The sequence below is a fragment of the Pseudorca crassidens genome, chromosome 1 (assembly GCF_039906515.1).
Source record: "Pseudorca crassidens isolate mPseCra1 chromosome 1, mPseCra1.hap1, whole genome shotgun sequence".
NCBI lineage: Eukaryota > Metazoa > Chordata > Mammalia > Artiodactyla > Delphinidae > Pseudorca > Pseudorca crassidens.
The window spans coordinates 116,826,594-116,847,061 of record NC_090296.1 but is presented as its reverse complement, the minus strand read 5'-3'; the positions used below and the strand labels follow the sequence as shown (position 1 = coordinate 116,847,061).

The 20,468-nt window shown below is 38.5% G+C and overlaps 1 non-coding gene across 1 annotated transcript; it reads left to right on the top strand.

The window, feature by feature from the left end:
* The first annotated feature begins 1,255 nt into the window (after positions 1-1,255).
* On the top strand, positions 1,256-1,360 carry LOC137207329 (U6 spliceosomal RNA). Its single transcript, XR_010935033.1, has one exon. It is a non-coding gene; the product is annotated as a U6 spliceosomal RNA (small nuclear RNA).
* The last annotated feature ends 19,108 nt before the right edge of the window (positions 1,361-20,468 follow it).

Sequence of the window (20,468 nt, the reverse complement as noted above, 5' to 3'; positions counted from 1 at the left end):
GATTCCATATATATTCATTAGCATACAGTATTTTTCTCTTTCTGACTTACTTCACTCTGTATGACAGACTGTACAGCAGTCCCATTGCTGATGCTGTTTCTTTTTCTTCATGGCATTGACTTTTTGAAGATTTTAGGTCAATTGCCTTGTAGAATATCCTACATGGCATCCTTTCACTTGTCCCACTATCCCCTGAATTCCTAGAAAATGGAGATCAGGTCTAGAGAAGCTTGATTACGTTCAGGCAAACGATTTTAGTAAGAATACTTAATAGTTGATGTTGTGTACTTAATATTGCCTCATATTAGGGAGCACAAATATCGATCTTTTCTACAATTTGTCATGTTGAATTTGATCACTTGTTTAAAGTTGTGATCGCCAGACTTCTCCATTGCAAAGGTATGTGTTTCCATTTGCAATTAATAGGTAATCTGGGGATGATACCATGTGGATGTATGGTTTCCTGATAATTGTTCACTTAATGGCTGCAGCATATATTACTAATCCTTGCTTGAACCAATTATTTCATTAGGAGTTGCAAAAAATGATGATTTTTAAATTCTATCATTCCTTGCCCTCTTCCATAAAGAATCACTTTTTTTCTCTCTCTCTCTCTCTCTCCTTTTTATTACCATGAATTCATAGATTGTTATTTATGCATTATATTACAATTACAGTCATTGTTCTTTTTGATGCTCAAATTGTCCCAAATTTGGCCATTGTCCTTTAGACATGTCCCATCATTATTTGAGCACTTCCTTGATTTTTGGCACAATGAAATGTCCCAGGCTTACCTTCTACCTTCTCTGCCCCAGATTGGGGCTGCTTTAGTGAAGAAAGATATTTAGAAGCCAAGATCTGAACATTAGGCGTGCTCAGTGCTTCTAGGGTCTCTCAACGAACAGTTTTTCAAATTGAGATGTAATTACTATATGACAAAATTCACTCTTTAAAAGTGAACAGTTGGGGACTTACCTGGTGAAACAGTGGTCAAGACTCCGTGCTCCCAATGCAGGGGGCCCAGGTTCAATCCCTGGTCTGGGAACTAGATCCCACATGCATGCCACAGCTGAGAGTTCACATGGCACAACTAAGGAGCCTAGGTGCCACAACTAAGGAGCCGGCAAGCCGCAACTAAGGAGCCCACCTGCAGCAACTAAGACCCAGCACAACCCAATTTTTTTTAATTAATTAATTAATAAAGAGAGGTAATGCCTTAAAAGCAACCAATTGAAAATGCAAATCAAAACCACAAGTGCTTGCTTCAGCAGCACATATACTAAAATTGAGATGATAACAGAGTTTAGGATGACCTCCGCACAAGGATGACATGCAAATTTGTGAAGCGTAAAAAAAAAACCCACAGTAAGATACCATTTCACGTCCATTAAGGTGACTATCATTTAAAAAAAATTTTTCTTTAAACAGAAAATAACAAATGTTGGCAAGAATATGGAGAAACTGGAACCCATGTGCATTGCTGGTGGGAAGATAAAATAGTGCAGCAATTATGGAAAACAGTATGGTGGTTCCTCAAAAAAATGAAAAACAGAGTTTCTCTATGACCCAGCAATTCCAATCCTAGGGATAAACCCAGAAGTACTGAAAGCAGGGTTTTAAAAAGATATTTTGAACACCTATGTGCATAACAGCATTATTCACAACAGCCAAAAGGTTGAAGCAACCTGAATATATACAACCAGTGTATATATTCACATATATACTGAATATTATCTTCCTTTTAAAAGAAAGGAAATTCTTACACATGCTCCAGCCTGGACGAACCTTGAGGACATTATCTCAGTGAAATAAGCTGCTCGCAAAAAGAAAAATACAGTACGATCCACTTACATGAGGTACCTAAAGAAGTCAAAATCATAAAGACAGAAAGTAGAATGGTGGTTGCCAAGGGCTGGAGAGAGGAGGGCATGAGGAGTTATTGTTTAATAGGCTATGGAGTTTTAGTTTGTAATATGAAAAGAGTTCTGGAGATGTATAGTGGAGATGGTTGCACAACAATGTAAATGTACTGAATTTCACTGAACTGTACATTTTAAAATTGTTAAAATGATAAATTTCATGTTATGTATATTTTACCACAATTTTTAAAGTGTACAAGTTGATGATTTTTAGTGTGTTCACAACCATCACCACTATCTAATTTTAGAACATTTTAATCACCCCCCCCCCAAGAAACCTGGTAGTAGCAATTACTATTAACAATCACTCCACAGTCCCCATTTTCCCTAGACCCTAATTGACTTTCTGTTTCTATATACTTGCCTATTCTGGACATTTCATATAAATGAAATCATAAAGTATGTGGCCTTTGTGTCTTTCACTTAGCATACTATTTTCAAGATTCATCCATGTTGTAGTATGCATCAGTAATTCATTTCTTTTCATGACCAGATAATATTCCATTGTGTGGATATACCACATTTGCTTTTTCATTCATTAGTTGGTGGATATTTGGATTGTTTCTATGTTTTGGCTGTTACTGCTTAAAATGGACAACCTAGAAGAAATGGATAAATTCTTAAAAATGTACAGTCTCCTAAGACTGAACCAGGAAGAAATGGAGAATGTGAACAGTCCAATTACCAGTACTGAAATTGAATCAGTAAAAAACAAACAAAATAAAACAAACAAACAAAAACAAACAAAAATTCCCAACAAACAAAACTCCAGGATCAGAGATGGCTTTACAGGTGAATTCTACCAAACATTTAGAAAAGAGTTAATACCTATCCTTCTGAAACTATTCCAAAAAGTGGCAGAGGAAGGAATGCTTCTGAGCTCATTCTATGAATCCACCGTCACCAGACAAAACCAGACAAAGATATCACAAAAAAAGAGAAAATTACAGGCCAATATCACTGATGAACATAGATGCAAAAATCCTCAACAAAATACCAGCAAACAGAATCCAATAATACATGAAAAGGATCATACACCATGATCAAGTGGGATTTATCCCAGGGATGTAAGGAGTTTTCAATATCTGCAAATCAATGTGATACACCACATTAACAAATTGAATAATAAAAACCATATGATCATTTCAATAGATGAGGAAAAATCTTTTAATAAAATTCAACATCCATCTGTGATAAAAAAACTCTCCAGAAACTGGGCACAGAGGGAACCTACCTCAACATAATAAAGGTCATATATGACAAACCCACAGCAAACATCATTCTAAATGGTGAAAAGCCGAAAGCATTTCCTCTAAGATCAGGAACAAGACAAGGATGTCCACTTTCGCCACTATTATTCAACATAGCTTTGGAAGTCCTAGCCATGGCAATCAGAGAAGAAAAAGAAATAAAAGGAATCCAAATTGGAAAAGAAGAAGTAAAATTGTCACTGTTTGCCGATGACATGATACTATACATAAAAAATCCTAAAGATGCCACCAGAAAACTACTAGAGCTAATCAATGAATTTGGTAAAGTTGCTGGACACAAAATTAATGCACAGAAATCTCTTGCATTCCTATACACTAACAACAACAAACTATCAGAAAGAGAAATTAAGGAAACAATCCCATTTACAATCACATCAAAAAGAATAAAATAGGAACAAACCTGCCTAAGGAAGCAAAGACCTGTACTTGGAAAACTATAAGTCACTGATGAAAGAAATTGAAGATGACACAAACACATGGAAAGATATACCATGTTCATAGGCTGGAAGATATAATATTAAAATGACCATATTACCCAAAGCAATCTACAAATTCAATGTAATCCCTATCAAAATACTAAGGGTATTTTTCACAGAGCTAGAACAAATAATTTTAAAATTTGTACAAAAACAAAAAAGACCCTGAGTAGCCAAAACAATGTTTAGAAAAACAGAGCTGGAGATATCACGCTCCTTGACTTTAGACAATACTACAAAGTTACAGTAATCAAAACAGTATGGTACTACCACAAAAACAGACATGTAAATCAATGGAACAGAATAGACAGCCCAGAAATAAACCCATGCACTTATCATCAATTAATCTACAACAAAGGAGGCAAGAATAGACAGTGGAAAAAAGACAGTCTCTTCAATAAGTGGTGCCTGGAAAACTGTACAGCTACATGGAAAAGAATGAAATTAAAACATGCTCTAACACCATATACAAAAATAAATTCAAAATGTAAGACTGGAAACCATAAAACTCCTAAAGGAAAACATAGGTGGAACACTCTTTGACATAAATTGTAGCAATATATATTTTTTTGATCTGTCTCCTAAAGTAAGGGAAATAAAAGCAAAAATTTTTTAAATGGGACCTAATTAAACTTAAAAGCTTTTGCACAGCAAAGGAAACCATCAACAAAATTAAAAGACACCCTACTGAATAGGAGAAAATATTTGCAGATAATAGGACCAATACGGGGTTAATATCCAAAATATATAAATAGCTCATACAACTCACCATGAAAAAAAAAAAACCCAGCTAAAAAATGGGCAGAAGATCTGAATAGACATTTTTCCAAATAAGACATATAGATAGCCAACAAGTACATGAAAAGGTGCTCAACATCACTAATAATCAGGGAAATACAAATGAAAACCACAATGAGATATCACCTCACACATGTCAGAATGGCTATCATCAAAAAGAACGCAAATAACAAATGTTGGGAGGATATGGAGAAAAATGAACCCTCATACACTGTTAATGTAAATTGATGCAGCCACTGTGGGGAAACAGTATGGAGGTTTCTCAAAAAACTAAAAATAGAACTACTCTACCATATGACCCAGCAATTCCACTCCTGGGTATATAACCACAAAAAACACAAACAATAATTCAAAAAGAAACATGCACCCCAATGTTCATAGCATTATATACAGTTGCCAAGATATGGAAACAACATAAACATCCATCAGCAGATGAATGGATAAAGAAGATGTGGTATATATATAATGGAATACTACTAAGCCATAAAAAAGAATTAAATTTTGCCATTTGCAACAACATGGGTGGACTTGGAGGGTATTATGCTAAGTGAAATAAGTCAGATACAGAAAGACAAATACCATATGAAATCACTCATATGTGGAATCTAAAAAATAAAGCAATCCAGTGAATATAACAAAAAAGAAACATTCACAGATATAAACTAGTGGTTTACCAGTGGAGAGAGGGAATCAGGGAGGGGCAAGATGGGGGTAGGGGATTAAGAGGTACAAACTACTATGTATAAAATTAAAAAGCTAGGGAATTCCTTGGCGGTCCAGTGGTTAGGACTCCACGCTTTCACTGCTGAGGGCCCAGGTTGATCCCTGGTGGGGGAGCTAGGATCCCATAAGCCATGCAACATGGCCAAATCAATAAACCAATCAATCAATAAATAAGGTACAAGGATATATTGTACAACACAGGGAATATAGCCAATATTTTGTAATAACTATAAATGGAGTATAACCTTTAAAAATTGTGAATCACGTTGTACACCTGAAACTTATTTATTAATAATATTGTACATCAACTATACCTCAATAAAAAATTTAAAAAAAGAATAACGCTGCTATGAACATCAGTGTACAAGGTTTTGTGTGAACATATATTTACATTTTTCTTTAGAATATTCCTGGGAGTGGAACTGGTAACTCTATTGTTTAATTTTTTGAGGAACTGCCAGACTGTTTCCCACAGTGGCTGCACCATTTTACATTCCTACCAATGTGAAGGTTTCAGGTGAACAGTTTTTGAATCTTGTCATTTTCTAAACTTTCTAAAAAGGTTGTATAATTTGGTTTAAATTATACAGTTTATGTTTTGTTTTGCAAATTTGTAATAAAATAAGCTGGGAATGCCACACATTATTTCAATAATAAAAATGTAATACTACCTCTGATATCTATAAACTAGATTATTTTTCTATTCAACCCTAACACCTGTCGCCTTCTGACTACTTCCCTGACCGACAGGAAAACATGCGGGTGATTCTCAGATAGACCTGGCACGTGGCGCTGGCGAAACTGTTTTAGCATTCAGCATCACTCCCATCTGTCCTCCGCAATGCAGAGCAGTAGGGAACTACATTTCCCAGAAGACACCCCCTTTCTCCACCTCCCACCCCTGCTTCCAGGCAGGAGTTTGCATGAAAGGAATTTGGGGGAAATTTGGAATGCAAAAAGGAGAGGGAAACCATTATTCTGCAGAGGTGGCAACAGCCAGATGCTGCACAGATATGAGTGAGAAGGCTTCCCAGCAAGCTCTCAGGAGCCAAACTTCAGGCTGACACCTTCCACGTCCACTTCTACCTTCGCAGTAGCTGCCCTGAGTTCCGCTCCCTCGGCTCTTCCAACAGTCCTGTAAGCCCCTGTTGCTATATTATGCCCTTTATACCCGGAAGACATAGAGTGGCTTGTGTTTTCCTGAACAAATCCTGAGTAATACACATGCATATTGGGACAGAGGTACCATTTAAAGTTTAAAATATTTAAATACAACGAAGGCGCGGAAATGCAGTGTGTCTAGAGACAGTGGGTTTTGTTCACCAACGGGGAATTTCTGTTTCGGAGCCAAACTTGAGTCCCGGCTTGCTATTTTTTAATTTATTATGAGCATTTTAAAAAGGCGCCGTTAAAAACTCATTGTAAACACCATTTAATGGTAGAATAATCATCAGATATCCTGTGACTTAACGAACTAGTTCCATAATGTTGGCATTTAGGTTGTTTTTATTATTTTGGCTATTATGAATAATCCTGAAAAGAGCGACTTTTTGGATTGCTTCCTTTAGACAGATTCCAAAAAGAGACATTTCTGATTCAAAGAATAGAAACATATTAAAGATTATTGATACACATTGCTAGATTGGTTTCCAGAAATGTAGTAATTTACGCTCTTACATGTGACCAAGTATTCGTCTTGCCACTCTATGACTGCCATCAAATACTGTAATGTAAAAATAATGTGTGCTAATTTGAAAGGTAAAATTTCAGGTTTATTTTTTATTCACTTGTTGATTAGCCATTTCTCTTCTCCCCCCTCCCCCCCCCCGCTTCCTTTCCTTCTGTCCTAAAGTCCCTCCCCTCCCTTCCCCTTTGCTCTCCTTTCCTTTTCTTCTTCTTTCTCTTTCCTTCCTACTTTTTTCTCTCTCCCTTCCTCCTTCCTTTCCTCTAGTCTTCCTTCATTTCTAGAATTCACATACTTTGCCTATAAATCTGTCAAATGTTATGTTTTTATAAATCTCCCACTTCCCGTTGCATTTAATTTTGTTTATATTTTATTATATAGCAGTCTGTTTATGTAGCAGAAATCTATTCCTTTAGAGTTCCTAACATTGCTTTTAATATTAAATAGTTTATCTGCCATTCAGAAATCAGATGAGTATTAACTTCTGTTTTCTATTAGTTATGGCTTGATCTAAAATTGTGGCTGGGTTTTATACATTAACTCTTTGACTTACCTGAACTTTTTTTTTTTTTTTGGTATATTTTAAAAGGAGAAGATGTAACTTAATTTTCTCCCCAAACATCTACCTTCTTGAGCACCCTTTGGTGCCCCCTACTATTATGTAATTATATTTTTTAGATTCTAAATGTGGCTCTTTTAAATAAGTAGGACATGCTTGTTGGAAAAAAGTCCAAATACTTCGGAAATACATAGTGTGGAAAGTGAAAGAATCCTACCCTCTAGAGATAACCATTGATAATGATTTAGTGCATTTTAAAAAATTGGCCTTTTAAGTTGAAGCATACAAATAACATGCATAGATTTTAAGTGTATAGCTTGATGAGTTGTTGTTTTTTGTTTTTGGTTTTTTTTGCGGTGCGCGGGCCTCTCACTGTTGTGGCTTCTCCCGTTGCGGAGCACAGGCTCCGGACGCGCAGGCTCAGCGGCCATGGCTCACGGGCCCAGCCGCTCCTCAGCAAGTGGGATCCTCCCGGACTGAGGCACGAACCTGTGTCCCCTGCATCGGCAGGCGGACTCTCAACCACTGCGCCACCAGGGAAGCCCAGTTTGATGAGTTTTGACAAATATATACACTCAAATAACCCCCATCCAATCAAGATATAAAACATTTCCACACCTACAAAGTTCCCTCTTGTCCCTTTCCAATCAATCTCCATTTCCCCAAAGCAACAACTATTCTAATTTCAATCTCTGTGGTTTTGTTTTAACTGTTCTTGAACCTCATATAAATGGAATCGTAAGTGTAAATTCATCTAGGTCTGGCTTCTTTCACTCGATGTTATTCTTTTGAGATTCAACCATGTTTTTCTGTGTAATAGCAGTTCCTGTATATTGCTGAATAGTACTCCATTGTATGGATAAACAACAACTTACCCATTCACTTATTGATGGACATTTGGGTTCTTTGCAGTTTGAAACTATGTCAACTAAATCTGCTAAGTACATGTTAGTACAAGCCCTTTTGTGGATATTTCTAGAAGTGGAATTACTAGGTCATAAAGTAGGTATAACTTTAATTTCATAAGAAACTGACATACAATATTCCAAAGTGGTTGTACCATTTAACCATCTACCGGGGACAGCTGCTCTATAGCCTCACCAATACTTGGTATTATCTTTTTTGTGTCATTATAATTTTAATAATTTAAAAAAAATAGCACAATCACAGAAGTTGCAAGTACGGTACAAAGAGTATTTTTCTTTCACCATTTTAGAATAAATGGCCAACCTGGTACCCCAACTCCCCCTAATTCTTTAGTGTGTATTTAATACAAACAAGGAAATTCTCCTACATAACCATCATAGGTAATAAGTTAATATTGGTGCATCACAACCATCTAATCCTCAGACACTATTCAAGCTTTAACAATTGTCCCAGTAATGTTCTTTCTAGTAAAAGGATCCAGTTCAAAAAGTATATATTGCATTTAATTGTCAAATGTCTTTACTCTCCATCACTGGAACTGTTCTTGTTTCCTTTTTTACAGTTTTGAAGTGTCCATGCCAATTACATTGTAGAATGGCCCCAAATTGAGGGTTTCTGATCTTTCTTCACAATTACATTCACGTTATACATCTTTGACAAGATTATCATAGAAGGGACACGACTTTACTTTGTCCTTTTACTGAAGATGTTCATTTTGATCATTTGAATCCCCAGTGGGATCACCCTCTTCACTCTGCTTACTCTCTGACACTCCACTCCTGATCACTCCTCTACCAGAACACCCTCCTCTCCTTGCTCAGGTTCAAGCTTTGGGCCTCCCATCCAAGTAGATGACCTTCTTCGTCCACTTAGGCTCTGACTCTACATGTTTGGCTCAGGCTCTAAGTCCCCATGTTGGGCTGTCTCCCGTATGGACTCTCTGCTCTTCCTGTTCAAGCTCTGACATCCAACACTGGGCTTCCCTCAGTATAAGCACCTGTCTCACCCTGCTTATGCTCTAATATGCCACGTTGGACTGTCCCTGAACATGGTTGCCCCCCTCACCCTCCTAGAGCGCTGTTCTAACCCATTGTGGCTGTTCCCTCTCCTCCAGTCTCCACTGTGTGGCACCTACCTTGCTTTGTTCCACATAATGGCCTGAGGACTGAATCATTTTGAAAGGGAAGAACAAAAGGAAAGAGGAAGTGGTGTGGAAGTATTGTCATTCCTTTAAATCTTAGTTACTCTAAAGGGTATGACGTGGTAGTCATTATGTTTTTAATTTGCATATCTCTGATGACTAGTGATGTAGAACTTCTCTTAAGTGCTTATCGGGCATTTGTACACCTTTTGGCAAGTGTCTGTGGGAGGTTTTTGCCCATTTACAAAGTGTTTTTTCTTTGTCTTATTGATTTGTAAGAGTTGCTCATGAAGTCTGGATCCAAGTCCTTTTTAAATGTGTGTATTGAGAATGTATTCATCCACTCTTCGGCATGTCTTTTTATTTTCTTATGGTATTGATGATCAGAAACTTATACTTTTTATGAAATCCAATTTGTGAGTTTTAAATTTCATGGCTAGTGGTTTTTGTGTGTCATCTGAAATATTTGCCCACCTCCAATTCATGAAGATATTCCCCCGTATTTTCTTTTAAAGGCTTTAAAGGTTTAGATTTTATGTTTAGACCTTTGATGCATCTCAAATTAATTTTTGTGTATGCTGTCAGACAAAGGCCAAGATTACGTTTTTTCCATAGAGCTGTCCAGTTGTGCCAACATTTATTGTTGAAAAAGATCTTCATTTCCTGATGAATGATCTCAGCTATTTTGTCAAAAATCAATTCTCATATATGTGTGAATTTATTTCTGGACTCTGTTCTGTTTCATTAATCTGCAGTGTACCAAGGTACGAATACCCCCATTGTACTTGATAACTGTAGCTTTATATTCAGGTGGTGTAAGTGCTCCACTTTTGTTCTTTTTCAAGATAGTTTATGCTTCATCCTTTGGATTTCCATTAAACTTTAGAATCAGTTTCTTGATTAGCTACAAAAAAAATGCTGCTTGGAATTAGGATAATGTTGAATCTGTAGTTCAAATTGGGGAAAATTACCACCTTAATAGTATCAAATTTTCTGTTCCAGGAACATTATATATATATATATATATATATATATGTATATACACATACACATATTCATTTAGGACCTTGTTAAATTTTCTCACAATGATTTATAATTGTGGGATAAATGTCTTACAGATCTTTCATCAAATTTATTCCCAAATAATTTGTTTTTGAATGATATTGTTAAGTGTTTTTTTTGTGTGGTTTTTTTTTTTGCAGTACGCGGGCCTCTCACTGTTGTGGCCTCTCCCATTGCGGAGCACAGGCTCCGGACACGCAGGCTCAGCGGCCATGGCTCACGGGCCCAGCCGCTCCGCGGCATGTGGGACCTTCCCGGACCGGGGTGCAAACCTGTGTCCCCTGCATCGGCAAGCGGACTCTCAACCATTGCGCCACCAGGGAAGCCCCTGTTAAGTGTTATTTTTTAAAGTACATTTTTTTCTATTGTTTTTGGTAGCATATACAAATACAGCTGATATTTATATATTAACCTTGGATCATGCAATGTTCTTTTTCATATTGAAATATAGTTAGTCTACAATGTTGTGTTAGTTTCAAGTGTACAGCAAAGTGATTCATTTATACATATATATATTCTTTTACAGATTCTTTTCCATTATAGGTTATTACAAGATATTGAGTATAGTTCCCTGTGCTATATAATAGGTCCTTGTTGTTGACCTGTTTTATAAAGAGTAATGTGTATGTGTTAATCACAAACTCCTAGTTTATCTCTCCCTGCTCCCCTCTCCCCCCGACTCCACTATCCCCTTTTGTTTTTTATGTCTGTGAGTCTATTTCTGTTTTATAAATAAGTTCACTTATATCCTTTTTTTTTTAAGATTTCCCATGTAAGTGATATCATATGATATTTGTCTTTCACTGACTTACTTCACTTAATATGATAATCTCTAAGTCCATCCATGTTTCTGCAAATGGCATTATTTCATTCTTTTTAGAACTGAGTAACAGTCCATTGTGTGTGTGTGTACACACACACAACATCTTCCTTGTCCATTCATCAGTCGAGGGACATTTAGGTTGCTTCAACGACTTGGCTATTATAAATACTGCTGCTATGAACACTGGCGTGCATGTATCTTTTTCAATTAGAGTTTTCTCTGGATATATTCCCAGGAGTGGGATTGCAGGATCATATGGTAACTCTATTTTTAGTTTTTTAAGGAACCTCCATACTGGTCTCCATAGTGGCCGTACCAATTTACATTCCCACCAACAGTGTAGGAAGGTTCCACTTTTTTACACCCTCTCTAGCATATTTTTTTTAACATCTTTATTGGAGTATAATTGCTTTACAATGTTATGTTTCTGCTGTATAACAAAGTGAAGCAGCTATATGTATACATATATCCCCATATCCCCTCCCTCTTGCGTCTCCCTCCCACCCTCCCTATTCCATCCCTCTAGGTGGTCACAAAGCACTGAGCTGATCTTCCTGTGCTATGCAGCTGCTTCCCACTAGCTATCTATTTTACATTTTGTAGTGTATATGTGCCAGTGCTAATCTCTGACTTTGTCCCAGTTTACCCTTCCTCCTCCCCATGTCCTCAAGTCCATTCTCTACATCTGCGTCTTTATTCCTGTCTTGCCCCTAGGTTCTTCTGACCATTTTCTTTTCTTTTTTTTTTAGATTCCATATATATGTGTTAGCATATGGTATTTATTTTTCTCTTTCTGACTTCACTCTGTATGACAGATTCTAGGTCCATCCACCTCACTACAAGTAACTCAATTTCATTTCTTTTTATGGCTGAGTAATATTCCATTGTGTGTATGTGCCACACCTTCTTTATCCATTCATCTGTCGATGGACACATAGATTGCTTCCATGTCCTGCCTATCGTAAATAGTGCTTCAGTGAACACTGTGGTACATGTCTCTTTTTGAATTATGGTTTTCTCAGGGTATATGCCCAGTAGTGGAATTGCTGGGTCATATGGTAGTTCTATTTTTAGTTTTTAAAGGAACCTCCATACTGTTCTCCATAGTGGCTGTATCAATTTACATTCCCACCAACAGTGCAAGAGGGTTCCCTTTACTCCACACCCTCTCCAGCATTTATTGTTTGTAGATTTTTGGATGATGGACATTCTGACTGGTGTGAGGTGATACCTCATTGTGGTTTTGATTTGCACTTCTCTAATGATTAGTGATGTTGAGCATTCTTTCATGTGTTTGTTGGCAATCTGTATATCTCCTTTAGAGAAATGTCTGTTTAGGTCTTCCACCCATTTTTGGGTAGGATTGTTTGTTTTTTAATACTGAGCTGCATGAGCTGCTTGTATATTTTAGAGATTAATCCTTTGTCAGTTGCTTCATTTGCAAATATTTTCTCCCATTGTGAGGGTTGTCTTTTGGTCTTGTTTATGGTTTCCTTTCCTATGCAAAAGCTTTTAAGTTTCATTAGGTCCCATGTGTTTACTTTTGTTTTTATTTCCATTTCTCTAGGAGGTGGGTCAAAAAGGATCTTGCTGTGATTTATGTCATAGAGTGTTCTGCCTATGTTTTCCTCTAAGAGTTGCATAGTGTCTGGCCTTACATTTAGCTCTTTAATCCATTTTGAGCTTATTTTTGTATATGGTGTTAGGGAGTGTTCTAATTTCATTCTTTTACATGTAGCTGTCCCGTTTTCCCAGCACCACTTATTGAAGAGACTGTCTTTTCTCCATTGTATATCCTTGCCTCCTTTATCAAAGATAAGGTGACCATATGTGCGTGGGTTTATCTCTGGGCTTTCTATCCTGTTCCATTGATCTATATTTCTGTTTTTGTGCCAGTATCATACAGTCCTGATTACTGTAGCTTTGTAGTATAGTCTGAAGTCAGGGAGCCTGATTCTTCCAGCTCTGTTTTTCTTTGTCAGGATTGCTTTGGCTGTTTTGGGTCTTTTGTGTTTCTACACAAATTGTAAAATTTCTGTTCTAGTTCTGTGAAAAATGACACTGGTACTTTGAGAGGGATTGCACAGATTCTGTAGATTGCTTTGAGTAGTATAATCATTTTTACAGTGTTGATTCTTCCAATCCAAGAACATGGTATATCTCTCCATCTGATTGTATTGTCTTTAATTTCTTTCATCAGTGTCTTATAGTTTTTTTGTAGTTTTTTTAAAGGAAAGCCAACATTGGGGGAAGATGTGGAATCTTTTTTTTTTAAATTAATATTTTTTTTTTTTTGGCTGTGTTGGGTCTTCGTTTCTGTGCAAGGGCTTTCTCTAGTTGCGGCAAGCGGGGGCCACTCTTCATTGCAGTGTGCGGGCCTCTCAGTATCGCGGCCTCTCATTGCAGAGCACAGACTCCAGACGCACAGGCTCAGTAGTTGTGGCTTACGGGCCCAGTTGCTCCACGGCATGTGGGATCTTCCCAGACCATGGCTCAAACCCGTGTCCCCTGTATTGGCAGGCAGATTCTCAACCACTGCACCACCAGAAAAGCCCAGTGTCTTATAGTTTTCTGAATACAGGTCTTTTGTCTCCGTAGGTAGGTTTATTCCTAGGTATTTTATTCTTTTTGTTGCAGTGGTGCGTGGGAGTGTTTCCGTAAATTCTCTTTTGGATTTTTCGTCGTTAGTGTATAGGAATGCAAGAAATTTCTCTGTATTAATTTTGTATCCTGCTACTTTACCAAATTCATTGATTAGCTCTAGTAGTTTTCTGGTAGCATCTTTAGGATTCTCTATGTATAGTATCATGTCATCTGCAAACAGTGAAAGTTTTACTTCTTATTTTCTGATTTGTATTCCTTTTATTTCTTTTTCTTCTCTAATTGCTGAGGCTAAAACTTCCAAAACTATGTTGAATAATAGTGGTGATAGTGGGCAACCTTGTCTTGTTCCTGATCTTAGAGGAAATGCTTTCAGTTTTTCACCATTGAGAACGATGTTGGCTGTAGGTTTGTCATATATGGCCTTTATTATGTTGAGTTAGGTTCCCTGTATGCCTACTCTCTGGAGAGTTTTTATGGTAAATCGTTGTTGAATTTGGTTGAAAGCTCTTTCTGCATCTATTGAGATTATCATATGGTTTTTATCCTTCAATTTGTTAATATGGTGTATCACATTGATTGATTTGCGTATATTGAAGAATCCTTGCATTCTTGGGATAAACCTCACTTGATCATGGTGTATGATCCTTTTAATGTGCTGATGGATTCTATTTGCTAGTATTTTGTTGAGGATTTTTGCATCTATGTTCATCAGTGATATGGGCCTGTAGTTTTCTTTCGTTGGGACATCTTTGTCTGGTTTTGGTATCAGGGTGATGGTGGCCTCGTAGAATGAGTTTGGGAGTGTTCCTCCTTCTGCTGTATTTTGGAAGAGTTTGAGAAGGATGGGTGTTAGCTCTTCTCTAAATGTTTGATAGAATTCACCTGTGAATCCATCTGGTCCTGGGCTTTAGTTTGTTGGAAGATTTTTAATCACAATTTCAATTTCAGTGCTTGTGATTGGTCTGTTCTTATTTTCTATTTCTTCCTGGTTCAGTCTTGGAAGGTTGTGCTTTTCTAAGAATTTGTCCATTTCTTCCAGGTTGTCCATTTTATTGGCATATAGTTGCTTGTAGTAATCCCTCATGATCCTTTGTATTTCTGCAATGTTAGTTGTTACTTCTCCTTTTTCATTTCTAATTCTATTGATTTGAGTCTTCTCCTTTTTTTTCTGGATGAGTATGGCTAATGGTTTATCAATTTTGTTTATCTTCTCAAAAAAACAGCTTTTCGTTTTATTTATTGTTGCTATTGTTTCCTTCATTTCTTTTTCATTTATTTCTGATCTGATCTTTATGATTTCTTTCCTTCTGCTAACTTTGGGTTTTTTGTTGTTCTTCTTCTTTCTCTAATTGCTTTAGGTGTAAGGGTAGGTGGTTTATTTGAGATTTTTCTTGTTTCTTGAGGGAGGATTTTATTGCTAGAAACTTCCCTCTTAGAACTGCTTTGGCTGCATCCCATAGATTTTGGGTCATCGTGTTTTCATTGTCATTTGTTTTTAGGTACTTTTTATTTCCTCTTTGATTTCTTCAGTGATCTCTTGGTTATTTCATAGCATATTATTTAGCCTCCATGTGTCTGTATTTTTTAGGTTTTTTTCCCTGTAATTGATATCTAGTTTCATAGCATTGTGGTTGGAAAAGATACTTGATACAATTTCAATTTTCTCAAATTTACTGAGGCTTGATTTGTGACCCAAGATATGATCTATCCTGGAGAATGTTCCATGAGCACTTGCGAAGAAAGTGTAGTCTGTTGTTTTTGGATGGAATGTCCTATAAATATCAATTAAGTCCATCTTGTTTAATGCATCATTTAAAGCTGGTGTTTCCTTATTTATTTTCATTTTGGATGATCTGTCCATTGGTGAAACTGGGGTGTTAAAGTCCCCTACTATGAATGTGTTACTGTCGATTTCCCCTTTTATGACTGTTAGCATTTGCCTTATGTATTGAAGTGCCCTATGTTGGGTGCATAAATATTTACAATTATTATATCTTCTTCTTGGATTGATTCCTTGATCATTATGTAGTGTCCTTCTTTGTCTCTTGTAATAGTCTTTATTTTAAAGTCTATTTTGTCTGATATGAGAATTCCTACTCCAGCTTTCTTTTGATTTCCATTTGCATGGAATATCTTTTTCCATCCCCTCACTTTCAGTCTGTATGTGTCCCTAGGTCTGAAGTGGGTCTCTTGTAGACAGTATATATACAGGTCTTGTTTTTGTATCCATTCAGCCAGTCTGTGACTTTTGGTTGGAGCATTTAATCCATTTACATTTAAGGTAGTTATTGATATGTATGTTCCTATTCCCATTTTTTAATATGTTTTGGGTTTGTTATTGTCGGTCTTTTCCTTTTCTTTTGTTTCCCGCCTAGAGAAGTTCCTTTAGCATTTATTGCAAAGCTGGTTTGGTGGTGCTGAATCCTGTTAACTTTTGCTTGTCTGTAAAGGTTTTAATTTCTCCATCGAATCTGAATGATATCCTCGCTGGCTAGAGTAATCTTGGTTGTAGGTTCTTCCCTTTCATCACTTTAAATATGTCCTGCCACTCCCTTCTGGCTTGCAGAGTTTCTGCTGAAAGATCAGCTGTTAACCTTATGGGGATTCCCTTTTATGTTATTTGTTGCTTTTCTCTTGCTGCTTTAATATTTTTTCCTTGTATTTAATTTTTGATAGTTTGCTTATATGTGTCTTGGCGTGTTTCTCTTTGGATTTATCCTGTATGGGACTCTCTGCACTTCTTGGACTTGATTGACTATTTCCTTTCCCATGTTAAGGAAGTTTTCAACTATCATCTCTTCAAATATTTTCTCAGACCCTTTCTTTTTCTCTTCTTCTTCTGGGACCCCTATAATCTGAGTGTTGGTGTGTTTAATGTTGTCCCACAGGTCTCTGAGACTGTCCTCAATTCTTTTCATTCTCTTTACTTTATTCTGCTCTGCAGTAGTTATTTCCACTATTTTATCTTCCAGGTCACAATATCTGTTCTTCTGCCTCAGGTATTCTGCTATTAATTCCTTCTAGAGAATTTTTAATTTCATTTATTGTGTTGTTCATCATTTTTGTTTGCTCTTTAGTTCTTAGGTCCTTGTTAAACTTTTCTTATATTTTCTCCATTCTATTTTCAAGATTTTGGATCATCTTTACTACCATTATTCTGAATTTTTTTTCAGGTAGATTGCCTATTTCCTCTTCATTTATTTGGTCTGGTGGGTTTTTACCTTGCTTCTTCATCTGCTGCATCTTTTTCTATCTTCTCATTTTGTTTAACTTACTGTGTTTGGGGGTCTCCTTTTCACAGGATGCAGGTTTGTAGTTCCCATTGTTTTTGGTGTCTGCCCCCAGTAGGTGAGGTTGATTCAGAGGGTTGTGTAGGTTTCCTGGTGGAGGTGACTGGTGCCTGTGTTCTGGTGGGTGGGGCTTGATCTTGTCTTTCTGGTGCACAGGACCACGTCCGGTGGTGTGTTTTGGGGTGTCTGTGAACTCAGTATGACTTTAGGCAGCCTCTTTGCTAATGGGTGGGGTTGTGTTCCTGTCTTCCTAGTTGTTTGGCATGGGAAATCCAGCACTGGAGCTTTCTGGCCATTGGGTGGAGCTGGGTCTTAGTGTTGAGATGGAGATCTCTGGGAGAGCTCTCACCGATTGATATTACATGGAGCTGAGAGGTCTCTGGTGGTCCAGTGTCCTCGACTTGTCCCTCTCACCTCCGAGGCTCAGGCCTGACACCTGGCCAGAGCACCAAGACCCTGTCACCCACACGGCTTGGAAGAAAAGGAAGAAAAGAAGGAAATAAAATAAATAAATAAATAAATAAATTTTAAAAAGAGAGAGAGCAACCAAACCAATAAACAAATCCAGCAATGATAACAAGCACTAAAAACTAAACTAAGAGAAGCATAAAAATCAGAAACAAATCAGTCACAGAAGGCAAACCCCAAGTCTACGGTTGCTCCCAAAGTCCACTGCCTCAATTTTGGAAACATTCTTTGTGTATTCAGTTATTCCATAGATGCAGGGTTCATCAAGTTGATTGTGCGGATTTAACCCATTGCTCCTGAGGCTGCATGGAGAATTTTCCCTTTCTCTTCTTTGTTTGCACAGCTCCTGGGGTTCAGCTTTCATTTTGGCCCCACCTCTGCGTGTAGGTCACCCTGAGGCATCTGTTCCCTGCCCAGACAGGAGGGGGTTAAAGCAGCAGCTGATTAGGGCTCTCTTGCTCACTCAGGCCAGGGAGAGTGAGAGGTACTGTAGTCATAATTGGAATGCAGGGCGAGCCTGCAGTGGCAGAATTCAGCATGACATTGCGATAGCCTGAGGCATGTCGTGTGTTCGCCCTGGGGAAGTTGTCCCTGGATCTCAGGACCCTGTCAGTGGTGTGCTGCACAGGCTCCCAGGGAGGGTGTGGATTGCAACCTGTGATTGCACAGAGGACTCTTGGTGGCAGTGGCAGCAGAGTTAGCATTTCCTGCCCCTCTCTGGGGTCCGAGCTGATAGCTGCAGCTCACGCCCATCTCTGGATCTCGCTTATTCAGTGCTCTTACTTCTGTGGGCACAGGGGGAAGGAATCCCCTCTCCTTGTGCACCCCAAAACAATGGTCTGTTGCCTCTTCGGCAGGTCCAGAGTTTTTCCCTGACTCCCTCCTGGCTTGTTGTGGCGCATTAGCCCCCTTCAGGCTGTCTTCACGCAGCCAGCCCCAGTCCTCTCCCTGGGGTCTGCACTCCAAAGCGCAAGCCTCAGCTCCCAGCCCACACCTGCCCCAGCAGGTGAGCAGACAAGCGTCTCAGGTTGTTGAGTGCTGGTTGGCACCAATCCTCTGTGCAGGAAGTGCACTTTGCCCTCTGCACTCCTGTTGCTGCACTCTCCTCTGTGGCTCTGAAGCTTCCACCCCGCCCACCGCCTGTCCCCACCAGTGAAGGGGCTCCCTAGAGTGTGGAAACTTTTCATCCTTCACAGCTCCCTCCCAGAAGTGCAGGTCCCATCCCTATTCTTTTGTCTCTGGTTTTTCTTTTGCCCTACCCAGGTACATGGGGATTTTCTTGCCTTTTGGGAAGTCTGAGGTCTTCTGCCAGTGTTCAGAGGTGTTCTGTAGTTGTTCCACATGTAGATGTGTTTTTGATGTATTTGTGGGGAGGAAGGTGATCTCCATGTCTTACTCCTCCGACATCTTGAAGGTCTCCCCTCGAGCATATATTATTTGTAGACTTTTTGAAAAATGGCCATTCTGACCAGTGTGAGGTGATACCTCATTGTAGTCTTGATTTGCACTTCTCTAATAATTAGCAATATTGAGCTTCTTTTCATGCTGGCTATCTGCATGTCTTCTTTGGGGAAATGTGTATTTATTTCCTCTGCCCTTTTTTTTTTGCAGTATGCGGGCCTCTCACTGTTGTGGCCTCTCCCGTTGCGGAGCACAGGCTCCGGACGCGCAGGCTCAGCGGCCATGGCTCGTGAGCCCAGCTGCTCCACAGCATGTGGGATCTTCCCGGACCGGGGCACGATCCCGTGTCCCCTGCATCGGCAGGCAGACTGTCAACCACTGCGCCACCAGGGAGGCCCTGCCCTTTTTTAAAAAATTGGACTGTTTGGTTTTTTTATATTAAGCTGTGTGAGCTGTTTGTATCTTTTGGAAATTAATCCCTTGTTGGTAGCATCATTTGCAAAACTTTTCTCCCAGTCCATAGGTTGTCTTTTTTTTTTTTTTTTTTTTTGCTGTACACAGGCCTCTCACTGTTGTGGCCTCTCCCGTTGCGGAGCACAGGCTCAGCGGTCATGGCTCATGGGCCCAGCTGCTCCATGGCATGTGGGATCTTCCCAGACCAGGGCACGAACCCGTGTCCCCTGCATCGGCAGGCGGACTCTCAACCACTGCGCCACCAGGGAAGCCCCATAGGTTGTCTTTTTGTTGTGATGATGGTTTCCTTTCTTGTGCAAAAGTTTTTTCATTTAATTAAGTCCCATTTATTTATTTTTGTTTTTATTTCTATTACTCTAGGAGACAGATCCAAAAAACTATTTCTGTGATTTACGTCAAAGAGTGTTCTGCCTATGTTTTCCTCTAGGAGTTTTATAGTATCCAACCTTACATTTAGGTCTTTAATCCATTTAGAGTTTATTTTTGTGTATGGTGTTAGGGAGTGTCCTAGTTTCATTCTTTTGCATGTAGCTGTCCAGTTTTCCCAGCATGACTTATTGAAGAGACTGTCTTTTCTCCATTGTATATTCTTGCCTCCTTTTTCACAGATTAATTGACCATAGGTGCATGAGTTTATTTCTGCGCTCTCTATCTTGTTCCATTGATCTATATTTCTGTTTTTGTGCCAGTACCATACTGTTTTGGTTACTGTAGCTTTGTGGTATAGTCTGAAGTCAGGGAATGTGATTCCTCCAGCTCTGTTCTCTTTTCTCAAGATTGTTTTGGCTATTTGGGGTCCTTTGTGTATCCATACAAATTTAAAACTTTTTTTGTTCTAGTTCTGTGAA